Source organism: Emys orbicularis, chromosome 2, assembly GCF_028017835.1.
Source record: "Emys orbicularis isolate rEmyOrb1 chromosome 2, rEmyOrb1.hap1, whole genome shotgun sequence".
Classification (NCBI taxonomy): domain Eukaryota; kingdom Metazoa; phylum Chordata; order Testudines; family Emydidae; genus Emys; species Emys orbicularis.
In genome coordinates, this window is record NC_088684.1 from 199,606,126 (window position 1) to 199,622,723 (window position 16,598).

Sequence of the window (16,598 nt, forward strand, 5' to 3'; positions counted from 1 at the left end):
TATTGACATGTGCCCTTAAGAGTGAGCATACAAAAGAATTCTGCTGATTCATAAAGTCATATTGTTCACTCTTTCAGCTAAGTGGAAAGTGAATACTTCTGAGAAATGTCAACAAGTTAGCTTGATGAAAAGTAAAAGAGCAAACCAGAGTGGTTTCTAAATCCACCACCAAATGCCAAATTAAAAGTCCTCCAATCCCATTCCTGTATTGCTATGTCCTACTGGCAGAGGTACAGACTTTTTAATGTGCTGGGGGGTGCTCTCCCTGACTCTGCTCCAGGCCCCACCCCCACTTCACCCCTTCTTCAAAGGCCCCATCCCCACCCTGCCTCTTCCTGCCCCCTCGCCCCCCCAGTGCCTCCCGCACGTCACGGAACAGCTGATCGCGGCGGGCGGGGGGAGCTGATCGGCGGGACCACTGGAGAGGAGCTGATGGGGGGCTGCTGGTGGGTGCTAAGCACCCACCATTTTTTCCCCCCATGAGTGCTCCACCCATGAAGCACCCATGGAATCGGTGCCTATGCCTACTGGAGTCCATGGAAAATTGTTTAAATACCAGAATAATGGCAGTACTAAGGCTTTGATCCTGTAACAGGATCCACGCGCCAGATGCCTGCATGGAGCCCCTTCTCCTTCAGTGGATCAGCTTGGAGGACTGGGGCCTATGTTTGTCCATAAAGCACCTTATATCCTGCACCGCACCTTTAGCTCATCTGTTGTTACTCTAGGTTTCTTGGGTTTTCTTTCCTTTAACAATCTTATAATCTCCCCTATAGCTTTTCATCCATGGGGGGGGCAAGGGAGGGAGGAGGAAGAGAACAGCAGGAACAAAAATAAAACCCCTATGAGGAAAGGAAGGGATTATTTTAAAGTGAAAACAACAGCTAAAGACAGAACACCAACTGAGCAAAGAAGTGGTAGAGGACAGGGTTCTTTACAGACATGTGCAACCCTTAATTTGGAACTTAATGTGTAGTCACCATGGTAATGGGCACATTAAACATGCCTTAGGTTGGCTGAACTATTTGGTTAAAACAGATATATATTTAAAAATAGAAATTCCTTTCCCTGTATTCTTAGAAAAACAATTTTTTAAAATCTAATTTATTCTTCATTGTATTTGCCTTTTTAAAAAAAATTCATTCCACTCAAAAAATGAGACCAGACTGGTCAGTTTCATATTTTTTCTACAAAACCCATTACAAATAAATTGTAAATGTAGGGCCTTAACGCCTGACCACATGCCTTGGAATTTAAGGCTTGATCCTTAATTGCTGAATAATAGGCTTTTAATTGCCGTAGGTCTTCTAAGCTACAGTGGAACACACATATCTGCAATATGCAATATGCAATTTTGAAAGTAGTAATTAACAGGAAAATAAGCAGAAAAGGTAAGAAAAAGAAAGAAGGAAAGAAAAGAGATTCTTCTTAGTGGTTCCATGCAATGTGCCCTGCCCCTCCTCTAGGAATAGCATGTACCAAAACAATTCCCTACTGAAGCCTCCTGTTGATCCCAAACATTCTCTGGATTCATCTCTTAAAGAAGCTACTAGGGCTGGTCTAGGAAAAAGAAATTAATTTGGAAACCAATCACACGTGAACATGAACAAGGCAAGTTCCCAAACAGACTTGCTCTCAAGTGGAAAGGAAGTTTCCCTGTCCCAAAGTAAAGGTATTTTTAATGGTAAATTAATAAATATTATAGGCAGTGATGCCTATGGTTAAGGTTGTCTGACTCTTCACATTATAAGATCCTGTTTGCAGTTGCTTACAACTTAAATCACTTGGGCTAAAACTTTCTGTGCCGGGTGTCTGCCTCAGGAGGAGTCTTTTAGGGAAGTTTTCAGCTAAAATACTTCAGCCAGTTCCAGGAAGGTAGTTAGGGAAAAATATATTGTTCTGCCCATGTTAAAAAACAACAACAACCACCTCATATAACTGTTATGTTGAGAAGCTCTAGCACGTTGGCACTCTACACCAGTGGTTCTCAACCTATTTGCCATCGTGGGCCACATATATAGCTCTCCATGGGTTATGCGAGCCACATCCACACAATATATATACTATCTGTATGGCCCGGAGGCTGTCACATGGGCCGCAGCTGTGTGCTGATTGGGCCGCAAGCTGCCCATGGGTTGAGAACCACTGCTCTATACATATGTCAAAGAATGACATAGTTTGGGCGCTGCCAAATTCATGGCCATGAAAAACGTGCCACAAACCATGAAATCTGGTCTTTTGTGTGCTTTTACCCTATACTACACAGATTTCATGGGGGAGACCAGCATTTTTCAAATTGGGGGTCCTGATACAAAAAGGAGTTGCAGGGGGCGGTTGCAAAGTTATTTTAGGAGGGTCACGGTATTGCCACTCTTACTTCTGCCTTCAGAGCTGGGTGGCTAGAGAGCGGCTGCTGTTGGCTGGGCACCCAGCTCTGAAGGCAGAACCCTTGCAGCAGCAGCACAGAAGTAAGGGTGGCAATACCATACCATGCCATCCTTACTTCGGCGCTGCTGCTGGTGACGGCGCTGCCTTCAGAGCTGGGATCTCGGCCAGCAGCCACCGCTCTCCAGCTGCCCAGCTCTGAAGGCAGCGCCGTCGCCAGAGGCAGTGCAGAAGTAAGGGGTAGCAGTACCGCAACCCCCCCCTACAATAACCCTGTGACCCCCCCCCCCAACTCCTTTTTGGGTCAGGACCCTTACAATTACACCACCATGAAATTTCAGATTTAAATAACTGAAATAATGACATTCATTATTTTTAAAATCCTAGGTCCGTGAAATTGACCAAAATGGACCGTGAATTTGGTAGGGCCCTAGACATAGTCCATGTTGTATAACATTTTTAGTAACTTTGATTTTTTAATTCTGTTGGTTAGTTCTCTGGCTACAATTTTATAATGTGTTATCTGTTGCTTTTTACTTTGTGTGGGTTATAACTCTGTATTCCTGATGTGTGAAATAAAGAGTCAATTTATTTCCTTTTTCCACCATATTTAGCTGAGCACACCAAAAAGATATGCAAACCCATATATATTGATCTTGGCATTTGTGCTGTTCAGTGTTAGCATCTATAACATAGAAGCAGGACAGGGCACCTGCAACACCCACTGGCTCTCCTGGCATCAGGATATTAATCTGGCACTAAATGAGGTGAGCTAGTGCAGTAGTACTGCAAGTTTCATATTATAGTGCTGTCTTCTGCCTTTCTTACCTGTTGACAATCTGTTCAATAAGCTATTGGCTCTAGTTAATACTAATTAGCTATCTAGTTTTGGACAGCTGCTAAGGTAAAGCGCAGTTATCTAGTTTGGCCCTTGGGATATTTCACAAAGGCTCTCAGTCTCCATGTTTCCTGCCTCTAAAGAGGCAACAACCCAAAATCAAAGTTCTGAATATAACACCTACATAACCTATGTAACCAGAGAAAATAAAGACTTTTCCTTTATTTCTTCCAAAGGTAGTCCAGAAAAAAATTATGTAGGCCTCAGTCCTGCAAAACTGTGCATGCAAGTAATCTCATTGAAGTCAATGGGACTCGCTACTCTTGTGTGTAAGCATTTGAAGGGGCAGGGCCTTACACTGTAACCTGGGATGGATGTTGGTGGTGGTGGTGAAAGCACACACTGTGAGGGGATGTACCACCTCTCTCAATTTAAATAGAAAGTAGAAGCAAAATGGTACATTTTTTGCTAACTAAATTGAGTTATTTAAATCTGATTTTTATGAAGTCTTTGAATTTTAGCCATTTAATGTATTTTTTTAAAAAAGGGGAGGAAGATCTTGTGACTAAAGCATAAGACTGAGAACTAGGTCTGTATTCTGTTACTGACTCTATCAAAGACTTCCCATGTGATGTCAAGCATGGTATTTAATGTCTCTGCGCCTCACTTTGTTCCTGTGTAAATTGGGCAGCTGCCTTCACAGACATGTTGTAAACCTTCATTTATTAATGTTTTGTGGCATACTTTGAGATTCTTGAGTGAAAGCGTCAACCAAAGTGTAAATCAATATAAAAATGCCTGTGCATATTCTTTCTACACTCTACTTAAGTTTGAGAATGTAATAACAGAACCACACTTCACACAGCCAGACGGCTTTTCATCTGACGATCTCCCAGTGCTTCACAAAATAAGTTAAGCCTCACAAGACTTAGACAGGGTAGTATTATTATCCCCATTTTACATATGGGTAAGTAGAGAGGCAGTAAGGTTAATTTGTCTGATTTTTACATATGCTAGGCACCTGCAGTTGCTTCTGACTTCAAGGGATTTCTGGGAGCTTAGCAACTCTGTGGCCAAGATCAGATGCAACTAAGAGGAATAGAATCCAGGAAACTTGACTCACCACATCCTATTCTAACTCCTAAACCACACTCCACTCCTTCTGTATGATGCACTCTTTTAAACTATTAACTACGATTAAAGATAATATTCCTTTCCATTTCCAGAGGGCACTGGATCTCAGTTTTTCCAACCAAGCTCACTCTCTACCCTTTTTTAAAATTAGCCTGTGTTTTTTGGTTTCATTTTTGCAGTGTGCATGAGGGTTACAAAGTTCAGAGCTCTTGTTTTAGCCCTTTGAATTGCTAAGTGCTCATGTTTTGGTGGCTGGGATAAAATCAGCAGCATGAGCTACACGAATAGCCTCTTATCCTCCCATCCAAAAACCCAAACATGGAACACTATATGGTGGCAATGGCAAACAATTTTGGGGAGGGTGGAGGGACGGCATAATCAACCAGCAACAACCCCCAGCATCCTAATGATGTGAAGGGGCTGAATTAACGCTGCCACCCTCTTTAGTTAACCGAGGAGGGACGAGATCTTTGCTTACCCCTCTGTAGTTCCCTGCAGATCCTGCTTACACAACCAACTCTCCAGCTCCAGCGTATCAATGTGCTGCTCTCACTCTCCCCTTACACAACTCCTACTGCCAGCGAGGCGCCGCCCCTTTCACAGGCGTCTGATAGAAGCAAGGGCGGGCTGAAAGGGTGAAGCGAGAGGGTGACATATTGGCTAGGGGCCAGCGAGGGAGAAATCGGTCCGGAATGGGGACAAGCGGAATCACTTCAGCAGGGGCTGCTGGAAAGCGCTGCGCTCTGGGACTCCTTTAAGTTGCAGAGGAGACACGGTGTGCAAGGGGAAAGCACGTGGGGGGTGTAGCTAATGGGGCCGAAGGAAATGGGAGTATGAGCAAGCCCTGCCCAGCCTAGGCTGGAACATCCTCCCGGTCGACTGAGCAAACTCAACCCTGCCCTGAAATGTGTGGGCAGGTGGTGCCTTCTACAGGAACCTGTGCAAACCCAGCTGAGCCCTGCAATGCCTGACCCAGGCTGGCTGGGGGCACAGTAGCCTGTGCAAGCCCAGTTCTGCAATGCCTTACTCAGGCTGCATCTGCCGAACCTGTGCTTGCCCACCCTAGACAGTGGTGCCAATCCACGGGCACCTGAGCAAAGCCAGCAGTGCTATTGCTGGGATGTCACAGCCTATGAAACTGCAAACCCAGTTCAGCCCAGCTGTGCCTGGCTCAGGCTGGCATGTTCCACGGAAACCTGCTCCTAGGACAGACATGGGAGAGGTGGGACACAACCTCTCATTATAACTAGATGGGGGAGGGAAGACTTTACTTCTCTTTTCTTTCCTTTTCTACGGAAACTGATTCTCATCCACCATCAGCTGTCCCTCACATTCCTACTGTCACCCTCCCCTTGCTAACCAGTCTCTCATTTCTTCTCTGCTGAGTTAACTTAGGTGTTGCCCCCAACCCCCATCCTGTCTACACACAATTAAAGCCTCTCACCTGAGTTTAATGGTGCTTTCAAGCCCCGCCGGCCTGGGGCTGTAGGCTAATGCCCAGGTGCTGCTTTCACCCGGGCTCATAACCCACCCACTGTGCACTGAGGATCCAGGCAGATGGCTATAAAAGCCCCAAATGCCAAACACCAATCGTTGGATTCTAAATGCCATGGAACTTTCTGAGTTCAACATTCTATTCTCTGCTTCTTTTGAATGGTTGTTGTGTTTTGTATTAATATTTACAGCACTACATGGGTCCTTAGGCCCAGATCCTCAAAGTATTTAGGCATCCAACACTGAAATCGATGGGATTTAGGTGCCTAAATACCTTTGAGGATCTGAACCATGACTACAGACTTTTAGCTAAGGGCCAAATTCTGTTCTTGTTAACCCCAGTGTCCAGTAACTCTGGAGTAACTCCACATAAGTCAGTGGAAGCAGTAGAAGTAATGTACTTTGAGTTCCTCCATGGGGCTCAGAAATATGTTTGCAACTTTAGTTTCCTGAAGGACTGTGTTTTGAAATCATGCAGGAGGGATCAGGGACCATTTTAATGCTCAAAGGAGCATGATAAGCTTGCCTTCTTTTCTACTTCTCCTTTTTTATCTTTTCTTACCAGAGAGTAGTTTGGGCCTCCCTTATCTCTTCTGCCAGCTAAGCTTTAAATGTGCTCTTCTGGAGCCATGCTTTCTAAACCACTTAACTCAGGCAAAACTCCCTTTGTATGAAGGGGGTCTGGTCTAAACAGTTTTTGTAGTGATATGCTGGTTAGGGTGTAATTTTTTTTTCTTGAAATGGTTAAAACAATACAACTCCTAGTGTTGGTACAATTATATCAGTATGTAGGTGCCCTATGCCAGTATAACTTATTCCCATTTCTATACCAAAATAAGCCATGCTTATATGAGCACCTTTTATACCAATATAACGGTGTCCAAACTAGGTGGATTGTATAACTAACTCTACCAATATAGTTAAAGCAGTGCCACTTTGTGCAGAGACAAGCTCAAGAGCCTTAGGCTCTCACCCGTTGTCTGTGACTGAGCAGAGGAAGGGTATGTCTACACTACGAAATTAGGTTGTTTTTATAGAAGTTGATTTTTAGAAATCGATTTTATACAGTCGATTGCGTATGTCCCCACTAAGCGCATTAAGTCGGCGGAGTGTGTCCTCACTACCGTGGCTAGCATCGACTTACAGAGAGGTGCACTGTGGGTAGCTATCCCACAGTTCCTGCAGTCTCTTGGAATTCTGGATTAAGCTCCCAATGCCTCATGGGGCAAAAAACATTGTTGCGGGTGGTTTTGGGTACATGTCGTCAGTCGCCCCTCCTTCCGTGAAAGCAATGGCAGACAATCCTTTCACGCCTTTTTTCCTGGGTGACCCATGCAGACGCCATACCTTGGCAAGCATGGAGCCTGCTCAGCTCACTGTCACCGCTGCTGTTGTGACCATTGTAAACACCTCATGCATTATCCTGGAGTATATGCAGAACCGGGCTAAGAGACGCCAGCACGAGGTGGATTTTGATGAGGACATGGACACAGATGTTCCTGAAAGCAATTGGGACATCATGGCGGCAGTGGGGCTGGTTGATACAGTGGAACGCCGATTCTGGGCCAGGCAAACAAGCACAGACTGGTGGGACCGCATAGTGTTGCGGGTATGGGATGATTCACAGTGGCTGCGAAACTTTCGCATGCGTAAGGCCACTTTCCTGGAACTCTGTGAGTTGCTTTCCCCAAGCCTGAAGCACAGGAATACCAAGATGAGAGCTGCCCTGACAGTTGAGAAGCGAGTGGTGATAGCCCTGTGGAAGCTTGCAACGCCTGACTGCTACCGGTCAGTCGGGAATCAATTTGGAGTGGGCAAGTCTACTATGGGGGCTGCTGTGATCCAAGTAGCCAATGCAATCATTGACGTTCTGTTATCAAGGGTAGTGACTCTGGGAAATGTGCAGGTCATACTGGATGGCTTTGCTGCAATGGGGTTCCCTAAATGTGGTGGGGCGATAGACGGAATGCATATCCCCATCTTGGCACCGGACCACCTTGCCAACCAGTACGTGAACCGCAAGGGGTACTTCTCAATGGTGCTGCAAGCACTGGTGGATCACAAGGGACGTTTCACAGACATCAATGTGGGGTGGCCAGGAAAGGTGCATGACGCTCACATATTTAGGAACTCCGGGCTGTTCGAGCAGCTGCAAGAAGGGACTTACTTCCCAGACCAGAAAATTACCGTTGGGGATGTTGAAATGCCCATAGTTATCCTTGGGGACCCAGCCTACCCCTTGCTCCCATGGCTCATGAAGCCATACACAGGCAGCCTGGACAGTAGTAAGGAGCAGTTCAACTATAGTCTGAGCAAGTGCAGAATGGTGGTAGAATGTGCCTTTGGACGTTTAAAAGCTTGCTGGCGCTGCTTGCTGAGTAGGTTAGACCTCAGCGCAAACAACGTTCCCATTGTTATTGCTGCTTGCTGTGTGCTCCATATCTGTGAGAGTAAGGGGGAGACATTTATGGTGGGGTGGGAGGTTGAGGCAAATCACCTGGTGTCCGATTTTGAGCAGCCAGACACCAGGGCGATTAGAAGAGCACAGCAAGGCGTGCTGCGCATCAGAGGGGCTTTGAAAACCAGTTTCATGACTGGCCAGGCTTCGCTGTGACAGTTGTGTGTGTTTCTCCTTGATGCAAACCCGCCCCCTTTGTTGATTTTAATTCCCTGTAAGCCAACCACCCTCCCCCCTTCGAAATAAAGTAACTATTGTTTTGAAACCATGCATTCTTTCTTTATTAATTAAAAAAAAATGAGATAACGGACAATGTAGCCCGGGTGGGGTGGGGGAGGAGGGAAGGACAAGGCCACATTGTTTATTGTAGCCACACTAAAAATCAAACTGTTTGAATGATAGCCTTTTGTTGCTTGGGCCATCCTCTGGAGTGGAGTGGCTGGGTGCCCAAAGCCTCCCTCCCTACGTTCTTGGGCATCTGGGTGAGGCGGATATGGAACTTGGGGAGGAGGGCACGCGGTTATACAGTGGATGCAGTGGGGGTCTGTGCTCTTGTTGGCTTTCCTGCAGCTCCAACAGACGCTTCATCATGTCCGTTTGCTCCCCCATTAGCCTCAGCGTCGCGTCCTGCCTCCGCTCTTCGTGCTCACTTAATTCTTTCCTGGCCTCTGCCACTGAATGCCTCCATGCATTAAGCTGTGCCCTATCAGTGCGGGAGGACTGCATGAGCTCGGAAAACATGTCATCGCGAGTGTGTTTTTTTCGCCTTCTAATCTGCGATAACCTCAGGGACGGAGATGATAGGGGAGCCTGGAAACATTTGCATCTGGGGGAAGATAAAAAGGGAGAGTAAAATTTAAGATGATACATTTCTGAGAACAAAAGGGAGACTCTTTCACAGTGAATCAAGCAATTCACAGCAGACAGCACATGTGCTTTAGGTACAAGGTCGTATTTTGCCTTTTATATTGAGCGCCTGCCGGTATGGTGACACATCACACATGGCTGGGCAACAGAATTCGCTTTCCAGGCAGGCATGGTAAGCCTTTTGGTACGCGGGGTTGGCTTCTTACGCCTTCATAACATGTGGGAATGTTTTCAAACTGCAGTGCCCTCCTTTCCCAGAGCAAGCAATGGGTTGGGTTTCACATTTAAAAGGAGAGGCTGCGGTTTTCGGGTGGATGTGCAGCACACACCTACCCCCAACCCCCCGTGTGGCTATTCTCTGGGATTATCCCTTCTCCCCTCCCCCCGCTGCGTGGCTATTCTCTGGGATGACCCTTCACCCCTCCCCCCCGCCGCGTGGCTATTCTCTGGGATGATCCCTTTTAGCCAAGCGTAAACAGCCCAGCATGAACGGGGTCCTTTTACTGTTCTCTTACAAAAATTCCCCTATTTCAACCAGATGACCATGAATGGTCACTCTGTTGAGGCTAACACAGAAAGATATAGACCGAATGTTGCTTGAATGCGACCAAAACCCAGGACCATTCGTTGCCATGCTTTGTGCTGCAGTGATTCCAGACTACTTGCTACTGGCTTGGCGTGGTAAAGTGTCCTACCGTGGAGGATGAAATAAGGCAGCCCTCCCCAGAAACCTTCTGCAAAGGCTTTGGGACTACCTCCAGGAGAGCTTCATGGAGATGTCCCTGGAGGATTCCCGCTCCATCCCCAGACATGTGAAAAGACTTTTCCAGTAGCTGTACTGGCCGTGAATGCATCCCAATTCTTCAGGGCAAAGCAAACACTATTGTTTTTAAACCCTGTACTGTAGTTACAAATGTGCACTCACCAAAGGTGCCTTCTCCGGCTTCAGGGTCGGGGATCTCGCCTTGGGAGGGTATTGGCTCCAGGGTGATGAAAAGGTCCTGGCTGCTGGGGAGAACGGATTCACCACTTGCCTGCTGCGCATTCTCCTCCTCCTCTTTCTCATCCACAAAATCCTCCTCCCTGGGGGGGCTGCATGGTCACCTGTGCTGCTGAGTTCGCCACGCTGACCAAACAGGAAATGAAATTCAAAAGTTCCCGGGGCTTTTCCTGTGTACCTGGCTAGTGCATCAGAGTTCAAAGTGCTGTCCAGAGCAGTCACAATGGAGCACTCTGGGATAGCTCCCGGAGGCCAATACCATCAATTTGCGTCTGCACTACCCCAAATTCAACCTAGCAAGGTCGATTTTAGCACTACTCCCCTCGTCGGGGAGGAGTACAGAAGTCGATTTTAGGAGCTCTATAGGTCGACAGAACGGGGTTGGTTGTGTGGACGCATTCATTTTTAAATCGACCTAACGCAGCTAAATTCGACCTACCCCCGTAGTGTAGACCAGGCCGAAGAGTTTCCAATACGACGGATTATCTCCAGCTCTTTCTAGCCCTCATGCATTTTTCATTGTTTTCTATCTCATCAGTTTGTCATTTTTCTTGTTCTCCTGGCTTTCTTTTTCTTCTCCTCCCAATCATTGTTCCCTTTCCTTTTTCCTCAAGCCCTGTGGGTGTTGCAAGTCCTTGCAAGCTTCAGGTGTGTTAATCACCTCTCTGGCAGTAACTAGTGACCCTTTCATTCCGTGATACCTTCTGTCTGCAACAACAGAGTAGTATTGTAAAAAGCTGTGATCACTATTGAAGTGATTAGGATTTGATTGACACCTGCAATCCTTGCAGGGCCTGCAGTTTAGATTACAGCTATTAGAGGCTTCTCAATGGAGAAGACTTGTCATCATGTCCTAGAGATGTCAACAAGCTGTCAAACACAGGTACCATTAAACTAAATAGAACACCACACCAGAAACAGAAGTTACAACTGAAATATATAACAAGAATTTGGCAACCAGCTATATGAGGAAAGAAAGTGGCTCTGTAAGAAGGGTTTAAAAATACTTGAATCACTTAGTAAACAGCCCAGTGGCAATTATGTGACAAAGATCTAAAACTGCATGATGCAATAAGTAGTAGCAAGGGAGGATGCTTGGAAATGTCTGGAGTAGGAGTCATCTTACTTCAGAAAAATAAAGCTTATTGCAACCTCAGATTCATGATTTCACAATCCTCCTCTGCAGTAGCTAGAACACCACAGTCTAAATGCTGATCAGTTATACAAACTGTAAGTTGCTTCATAAGTACAGTGGTGAAACAGAGGAAGATAAATTCGGATTCAAAATATGGATGGGCAAAGGGTAGAGATAAATAAGGCCCCATTCCTACAGACATTTTTGCACCTGCTTAACTTGACTATTGTAAACAGTCTTATTGACTTCAAGCATTCATAGTTGTAAAGTTAAGTACTGTAGGTGTATAAATGTGTGCGAGATCAGCACCTAATATTGGATCTGAACCTTCATTTGAAATTTAATGGTTTTTTTGGAGATTTGAAAAAGTTTGCAGATCTTTTGTTAAAAAGAAGTTTCCCTTTGTAACCGGGTCATTAGTTCCTAAGTGCCCCCTTGTGGCCTGGGGTTACTCTGCAGCACCCTGCCTCACTTTCCGTTTCTGCTCAGGGCCCCTTAAAAAGCCCACACAGTCTAGATATTCAAAACATTCCCTTCTGGGGTCCAATATATGAAATCCTGAACATCCCTTTCTCAAGATGGGGCCAGATCTTCCCCCCTGAGAGTCTGTCTCCTTCCTTGGTGCTTCTCACAACTTAAGGAGCCAAGCTAATTGTTTCACAAGTGGGGTGGTGGTTCTATCTCCTCCTATCTCTGTGATGTTCCCATTTTGCATGTTTCTGCATTTGGGGGTTCTGGCCAGGAAAAGTAACAAAATACCATGGAAATGCCTGTTTTCAGGAGTTTTTGAGATCTGTTTAGGCTTAGGAAGTTCTGATACTTTTAAAATACTTGTCTGAACTGAATTGGACATAAGTTTAAAATGCTTTCTTTGAAATGAAGGATTGTTGTACGTACTCAGTTACTTTTTCTATATGTGAGTGTAATATATTTTACTGTAACTATTTTGCATAAAGGCCAGAACCAGCCACTAGTACAAAATATAGCTACCCACTTATTTAAGGGCCTATAAGCACCTCCTCTGTTGGTTTCCAGTTGATTTCCAGATGTAGTTCAATATATTCATTTTAATCTATGAAGCCCTATGTTTTTGGGATTTGGCTACTTAAAAATGGTATCTCCTTTTATGTGCCACCATGACAGCAGATATTAATGAGGGCTCCTTGATGGACCTTAGAATTGGACATCCAGAGGCTGGTAGTTGTCATGATATATGGAATCACAGTTTGGTTAAACAGGAGGCGGTTATTAAAGCCATAACTGGAACTCAAGCTGCACGTTTGTCTTTGTCTCCCTTGTCTTGTTTAGCAGAGATTAAATCCTGTCTGGAAGTCTTTATTTGCTCATAGAGACATGCAGTTCCCCACAGCCCAGATCCACTTAAGTATTGTGACACTCAGTGTCGCAATGCCTATCTAGAAAATCACAGGAACAATGTTGTCATCCACAAAGCCTAAGTTAGGTGCCTAGGCACCCTCTACAATGGATGGGGAGAGATAGGCACCTTAAAATGAGATCCGCAAAAGCCAGCACCCTTACGGTGACCAGACAGCAAATGTGAAAAATCGGGATGGGGGTGGGGGGTAATAGGAGCCTATACAAGAAAAAGACCCCAGAATCGGGACTGTCCCTATAAAATCGGGACATCTGGTCACCCTAAGCCCCCTAGACAAGGAGCTGCCCAAGCTAGCCAGTGGGAAATGCCAATGAGAAGGGTGTGCCCTGTGCCCTAAGCCCCGCCCCTCTCACAGAGCTGGGCACCTAAGTCCAGGCTGCCTCCTTTTGCCTGTGATTCACAGCCAGGAATCCCTTTCCTGGAGTCAGCTGGTTTAGGTGCCTACGTTATTTCTTATGGGCAGGCATGAAGCCCACCTCTCTACTGTAGCTGACCTAGGGACTGACCCCTCAGAAACCACTGTATTATAATGTATATCTAACCCTGCGAGATCAATAGATTAGGCTACATAACCTATACATCTCCTTGCTTTTGGAGCTGATGGAAGGAAAAGAGAATAAGCAGGAACCCAGTATCGCTACATATATTATGTGATCTCAGTTTCCACCTATTGTCAATTTTTCTTCACTTGTCAAGTTTCAGTTTTTAAAAAGATAGGTTAAAAGTTTAAAAGTCCCAATAGAAATATGGGAAGATACAAAGCCCAGAATTGGTTAACTTTCCAAAATTAATTCTTCTGACTACAGGGTTTTTAATTGCAACAGATTGGGGGTTCCTATGTACACTGAACTCTGTCCAGAAATTCCAAAAATATGTTGAATATCTCAGCCATGAAAAACTAACCCAATAAAACCCATACCATAAATGCACTGTTATGGAATCTAGTCACCATGTACTGTGTCTGTTCTCTCACACTGTGGCAATAATTTGACTGAGGGGGAGTTCAAAAACACAGGAGGAGATTGCTTCAAAGGAGACATTTACTTATACAGTACAATCCTCTTCCCTCCTCCCCAAGGAGAGAGAGTCTGCAACGCACACAGCAAAATCCTCCTCTGTCTTCTAGCTCATACCTAAAGATGGGGAACAAACTGACATATGTATACCAAAAACTCATACCATCCCCAGAGCAGACACTATAAGGTGTGTGTGTGTGTGTGTGGAATCCCACCTTCAGTCCCAGAAGGGGTGAGAGACTGACACAAAAAATTCCCATCTCCTGCCTAGAATGGAGAGGGGCTGTGACTAAGCAAAGCCCCTTCGCCCTCCACGTGGAGTCTTAAAAGTTCACCTCCTCCCCCATGACTGCTGACTCTCCTTCCCCAGCAGCTAGAGGCTGGGTGAGAAGCAGCAGCAGGCGGTTCTATACAGCGGCTCCCTTCCTAGGCGGAGTCCTGCAGGTTGCAGTGCCCCAAGCCTGTGCATCCTGCAGCTGAGCCCTACCAATAAAGTTATTGTTTATGCTGCCCGGTTACAATATGGCGGCTCCCATGGAGAGAGCGTGAATCTCTCCTGCCTGCTTCGGGTTCCTGCTGCAAGCGTTTCTGTAAGTCGCAGAGCAGCCCCCCCCCCCCCGTAACACAGCATCTGAGGCACGCGAGTGCACGAGGGGCTCTTTCTTTGGGGGGGGGGTGTTACAAGGAGTCAGCAGCTCCCCTGGCTCGGAGGCTTTTGGGGACGACTCCTTAGTGGAGGAGTGGAGTGGGTCTTGCCCAGTCACCATGCTGGTCGCTCGCATGTATAAAGGGAGGAAGCGGCTTGGGCGGTGAGGTTTGGCTTGAGTGTGGTGTATCTGTTTTAAAACAGGTTGAATTAGTGAGTCTGGAGGTAGCCCAGAGCGGCTGCTGACCAAGACTCTAGTTTGATGGGAAGAATAGAGATTCACACACACACACACACACACACACACACACACACACACAGGTTGCTGTGTCCCAGGTTGTGGGGACAATTTGAATGAGGGCAGGTCTGGACAAATGAGTAAATCTCTTTCTGAGACAGAGCCAAATCTTTGTTCCCCCACTGGGAGAGGGATTCGCTCTGTCAAAAGGAGGGAGGCTCTCCTCCCAAATGTGTGAGACCTGGCACTTCTCCAAGGAATTGGGGAGACAGTTGTGCATAGCACTTTTCACTCGCTAGAAATCTCCCTCATTCAGATTGCCCTTGCGCTTTAAGACCAGCATTAGGTGTGTAAAATTATGTGACAGGCTGAACTCCTTACTCACTTTCATTACCCCCACCCCCAATGCATTATATTGATTCTTTCCCTATCATTTAATTATGTTTTAAATTTAAATATTGAGAAAATATTAATCAAAAGTTGTGCTGTTTACCTGTGCTCATGCTGCTTTTTAGTCTCGCTCATACTGGTAAACGCTGAAACTCTTAATTTAAAAACGAAAGTGAAAGGCATTTAAGGGTTTACAGTACATAGTGTGAATGGGAAGTGTGTTGTTTTCCTAAATAGAGATTTGTTTGTTGCAATAAGAGGAAAACGTTGCCATCGTTCAAGAGAAATTAGGTTTTTTATAAAAAGGGGATTATTAAAAAAAGATGATGGTAAATTGTGATAATTTAACTGGGATATAGTAGTGACATCAAAATAAAAAACTTAATTGTAATAGAAGAGGCCTGCATTCCTGAGTAGCAATTAGTCTAGCACAGGGGTCAGCAACCTTTCAGAAGTGGTGTGCCCAGTCTTCATTTATTCACTTTAATTTAAGGTTTCGCGTGCTGGTAATACATTTTAACGTTTTTTAGAAAGTCTTTCTCTATAAGTCTATATTATATAACTAAACTATTGTATGTAAAGTAAACAAGGTTTTCAAAATGTTTAAGAAGCTTCATTTAAAATTAAATTAAAATGCTGATTTTACACAGCCCGCTGCCAGTTCTGTTCACCTAGGCGGGCTGAGCGGGGCCTGCGGCTGGGACACCGGCTGGCAAGGGGCCGGTGTAGCTGCACAAACAGCTCTCGCTCCCGTTTTGCTACTTTGGGTGTACTGAGCATGCTCACTCGAACTGAGCATGCCCAGTAACCTTCGTTGTAGCCACTGCCCTCTCTCTGCCCTTACTTCTGCTTATGATTTGCTGCCTCCTCTTTGGAGGGGTTTAAAAGGATTAAGGGGGGCAAATCGCAGCGGGGGGCTGTCAGGGTCTGAGCAGGGGGCAGAATTTTACTGGCCTGGGGGGTTCAAGCTACTGTAGCTAGTGGCAGAAGAGGGGCTGAAGGGGAAAAATCGGTGGTGGGGGGTGAGAGCCGGGGTTAAACCGGGGGGGGGGGAGACACTGCCAGACCCCGTGCGGGTACAAAACCCCCGTTTAGGGAGGGGGGGGACAGTGACCCCGTGGGATGAGCCACCCACTGTGCTCGCTAATCTAGGGGTGGGGTGGGGGGCCAGAGGCTGTTTTTGTTCTTCTCACAGGACGCTGCATGTCAGCCTCGGAGCAGGGGGCCGATTCCTGGGACTGGGGTCTTAAAGGCACAGGCCTCCAATTCCTAGCCTGTCAAAGCTTAATCACCGCAGCTCCTCTCTATCCTATACAAGTGTTGCAGGGCCAGGGCCACCCAGAGGGGGGGGCCAAGTGGGGCAATTTTCCGCAGGGGCCCCCACGAATATGTCGGAGGCTGCCCCCGCCTCCGTCTTCCCCCGGTGTCTCAGCGTGCCGCGTCCGGGAGCGGCCCTGGCGCACTGCAGCGCGGTGGCTCCAACGCTGTCCGGGGCCGCTTCTGGTCGCAGCACGCTGAGGCTCCAGGAGAGGGGGTAAGCGGCATGGTAAGGGGCGGGGCACCCCCCCCGACCCCATCCTAACCATCACCATCACCCAGCA

General features: G+C 46.4%; 2 protein-coding genes and 1 long non-coding RNA gene across 3 annotated transcripts in view; 1 reads left to right on the top strand and 2 right to left on the bottom strand.

Moving 5' to 3' along the window:
* Window positions 1-4,946, bottom strand: part of BLVRA (biliverdin reductase A) — a 46,506-nt gene extending 41,560 nt beyond the window's left edge. The window contains exon 1 of the mRNA XM_065399884.1: window positions 4,836-4,946. The gene's annotated coding sequence lies outside the window, so the exon portion shown is untranslated. The remainder of the gene's footprint in view (window positions 1-4,835) is intronic.
* A 3,556-nt stretch (window positions 4,947-8,502) lies between these two features.
* LOC135874648 (uncharacterized) lies at window positions 8,503-15,156 on the bottom strand. The gene is made up of 3 exons (XR_010561153.1): window positions 15,101-15,156; window positions 10,102-10,302; window positions 8,503-9,135 (listed from the first exon to the last, which is right to left on the bottom strand). It is a non-coding gene; the product is annotated as an uncharacterized LOC135874648 (long non-coding RNA).
* Window positions 14,296-16,598, top strand: part of LOC135874647 (cytochrome c oxidase assembly factor 1 homolog) — a 74,464-nt gene continuing 72,161 nt past the window's right edge. Inside the window, exon 1 of the mRNA XM_065399540.1 lies at window positions 14,296-14,313. The gene's annotated coding sequence lies outside the window, so the exon portion shown is untranslated. The remainder of the gene's footprint in view (window positions 14,314-16,598) is intronic.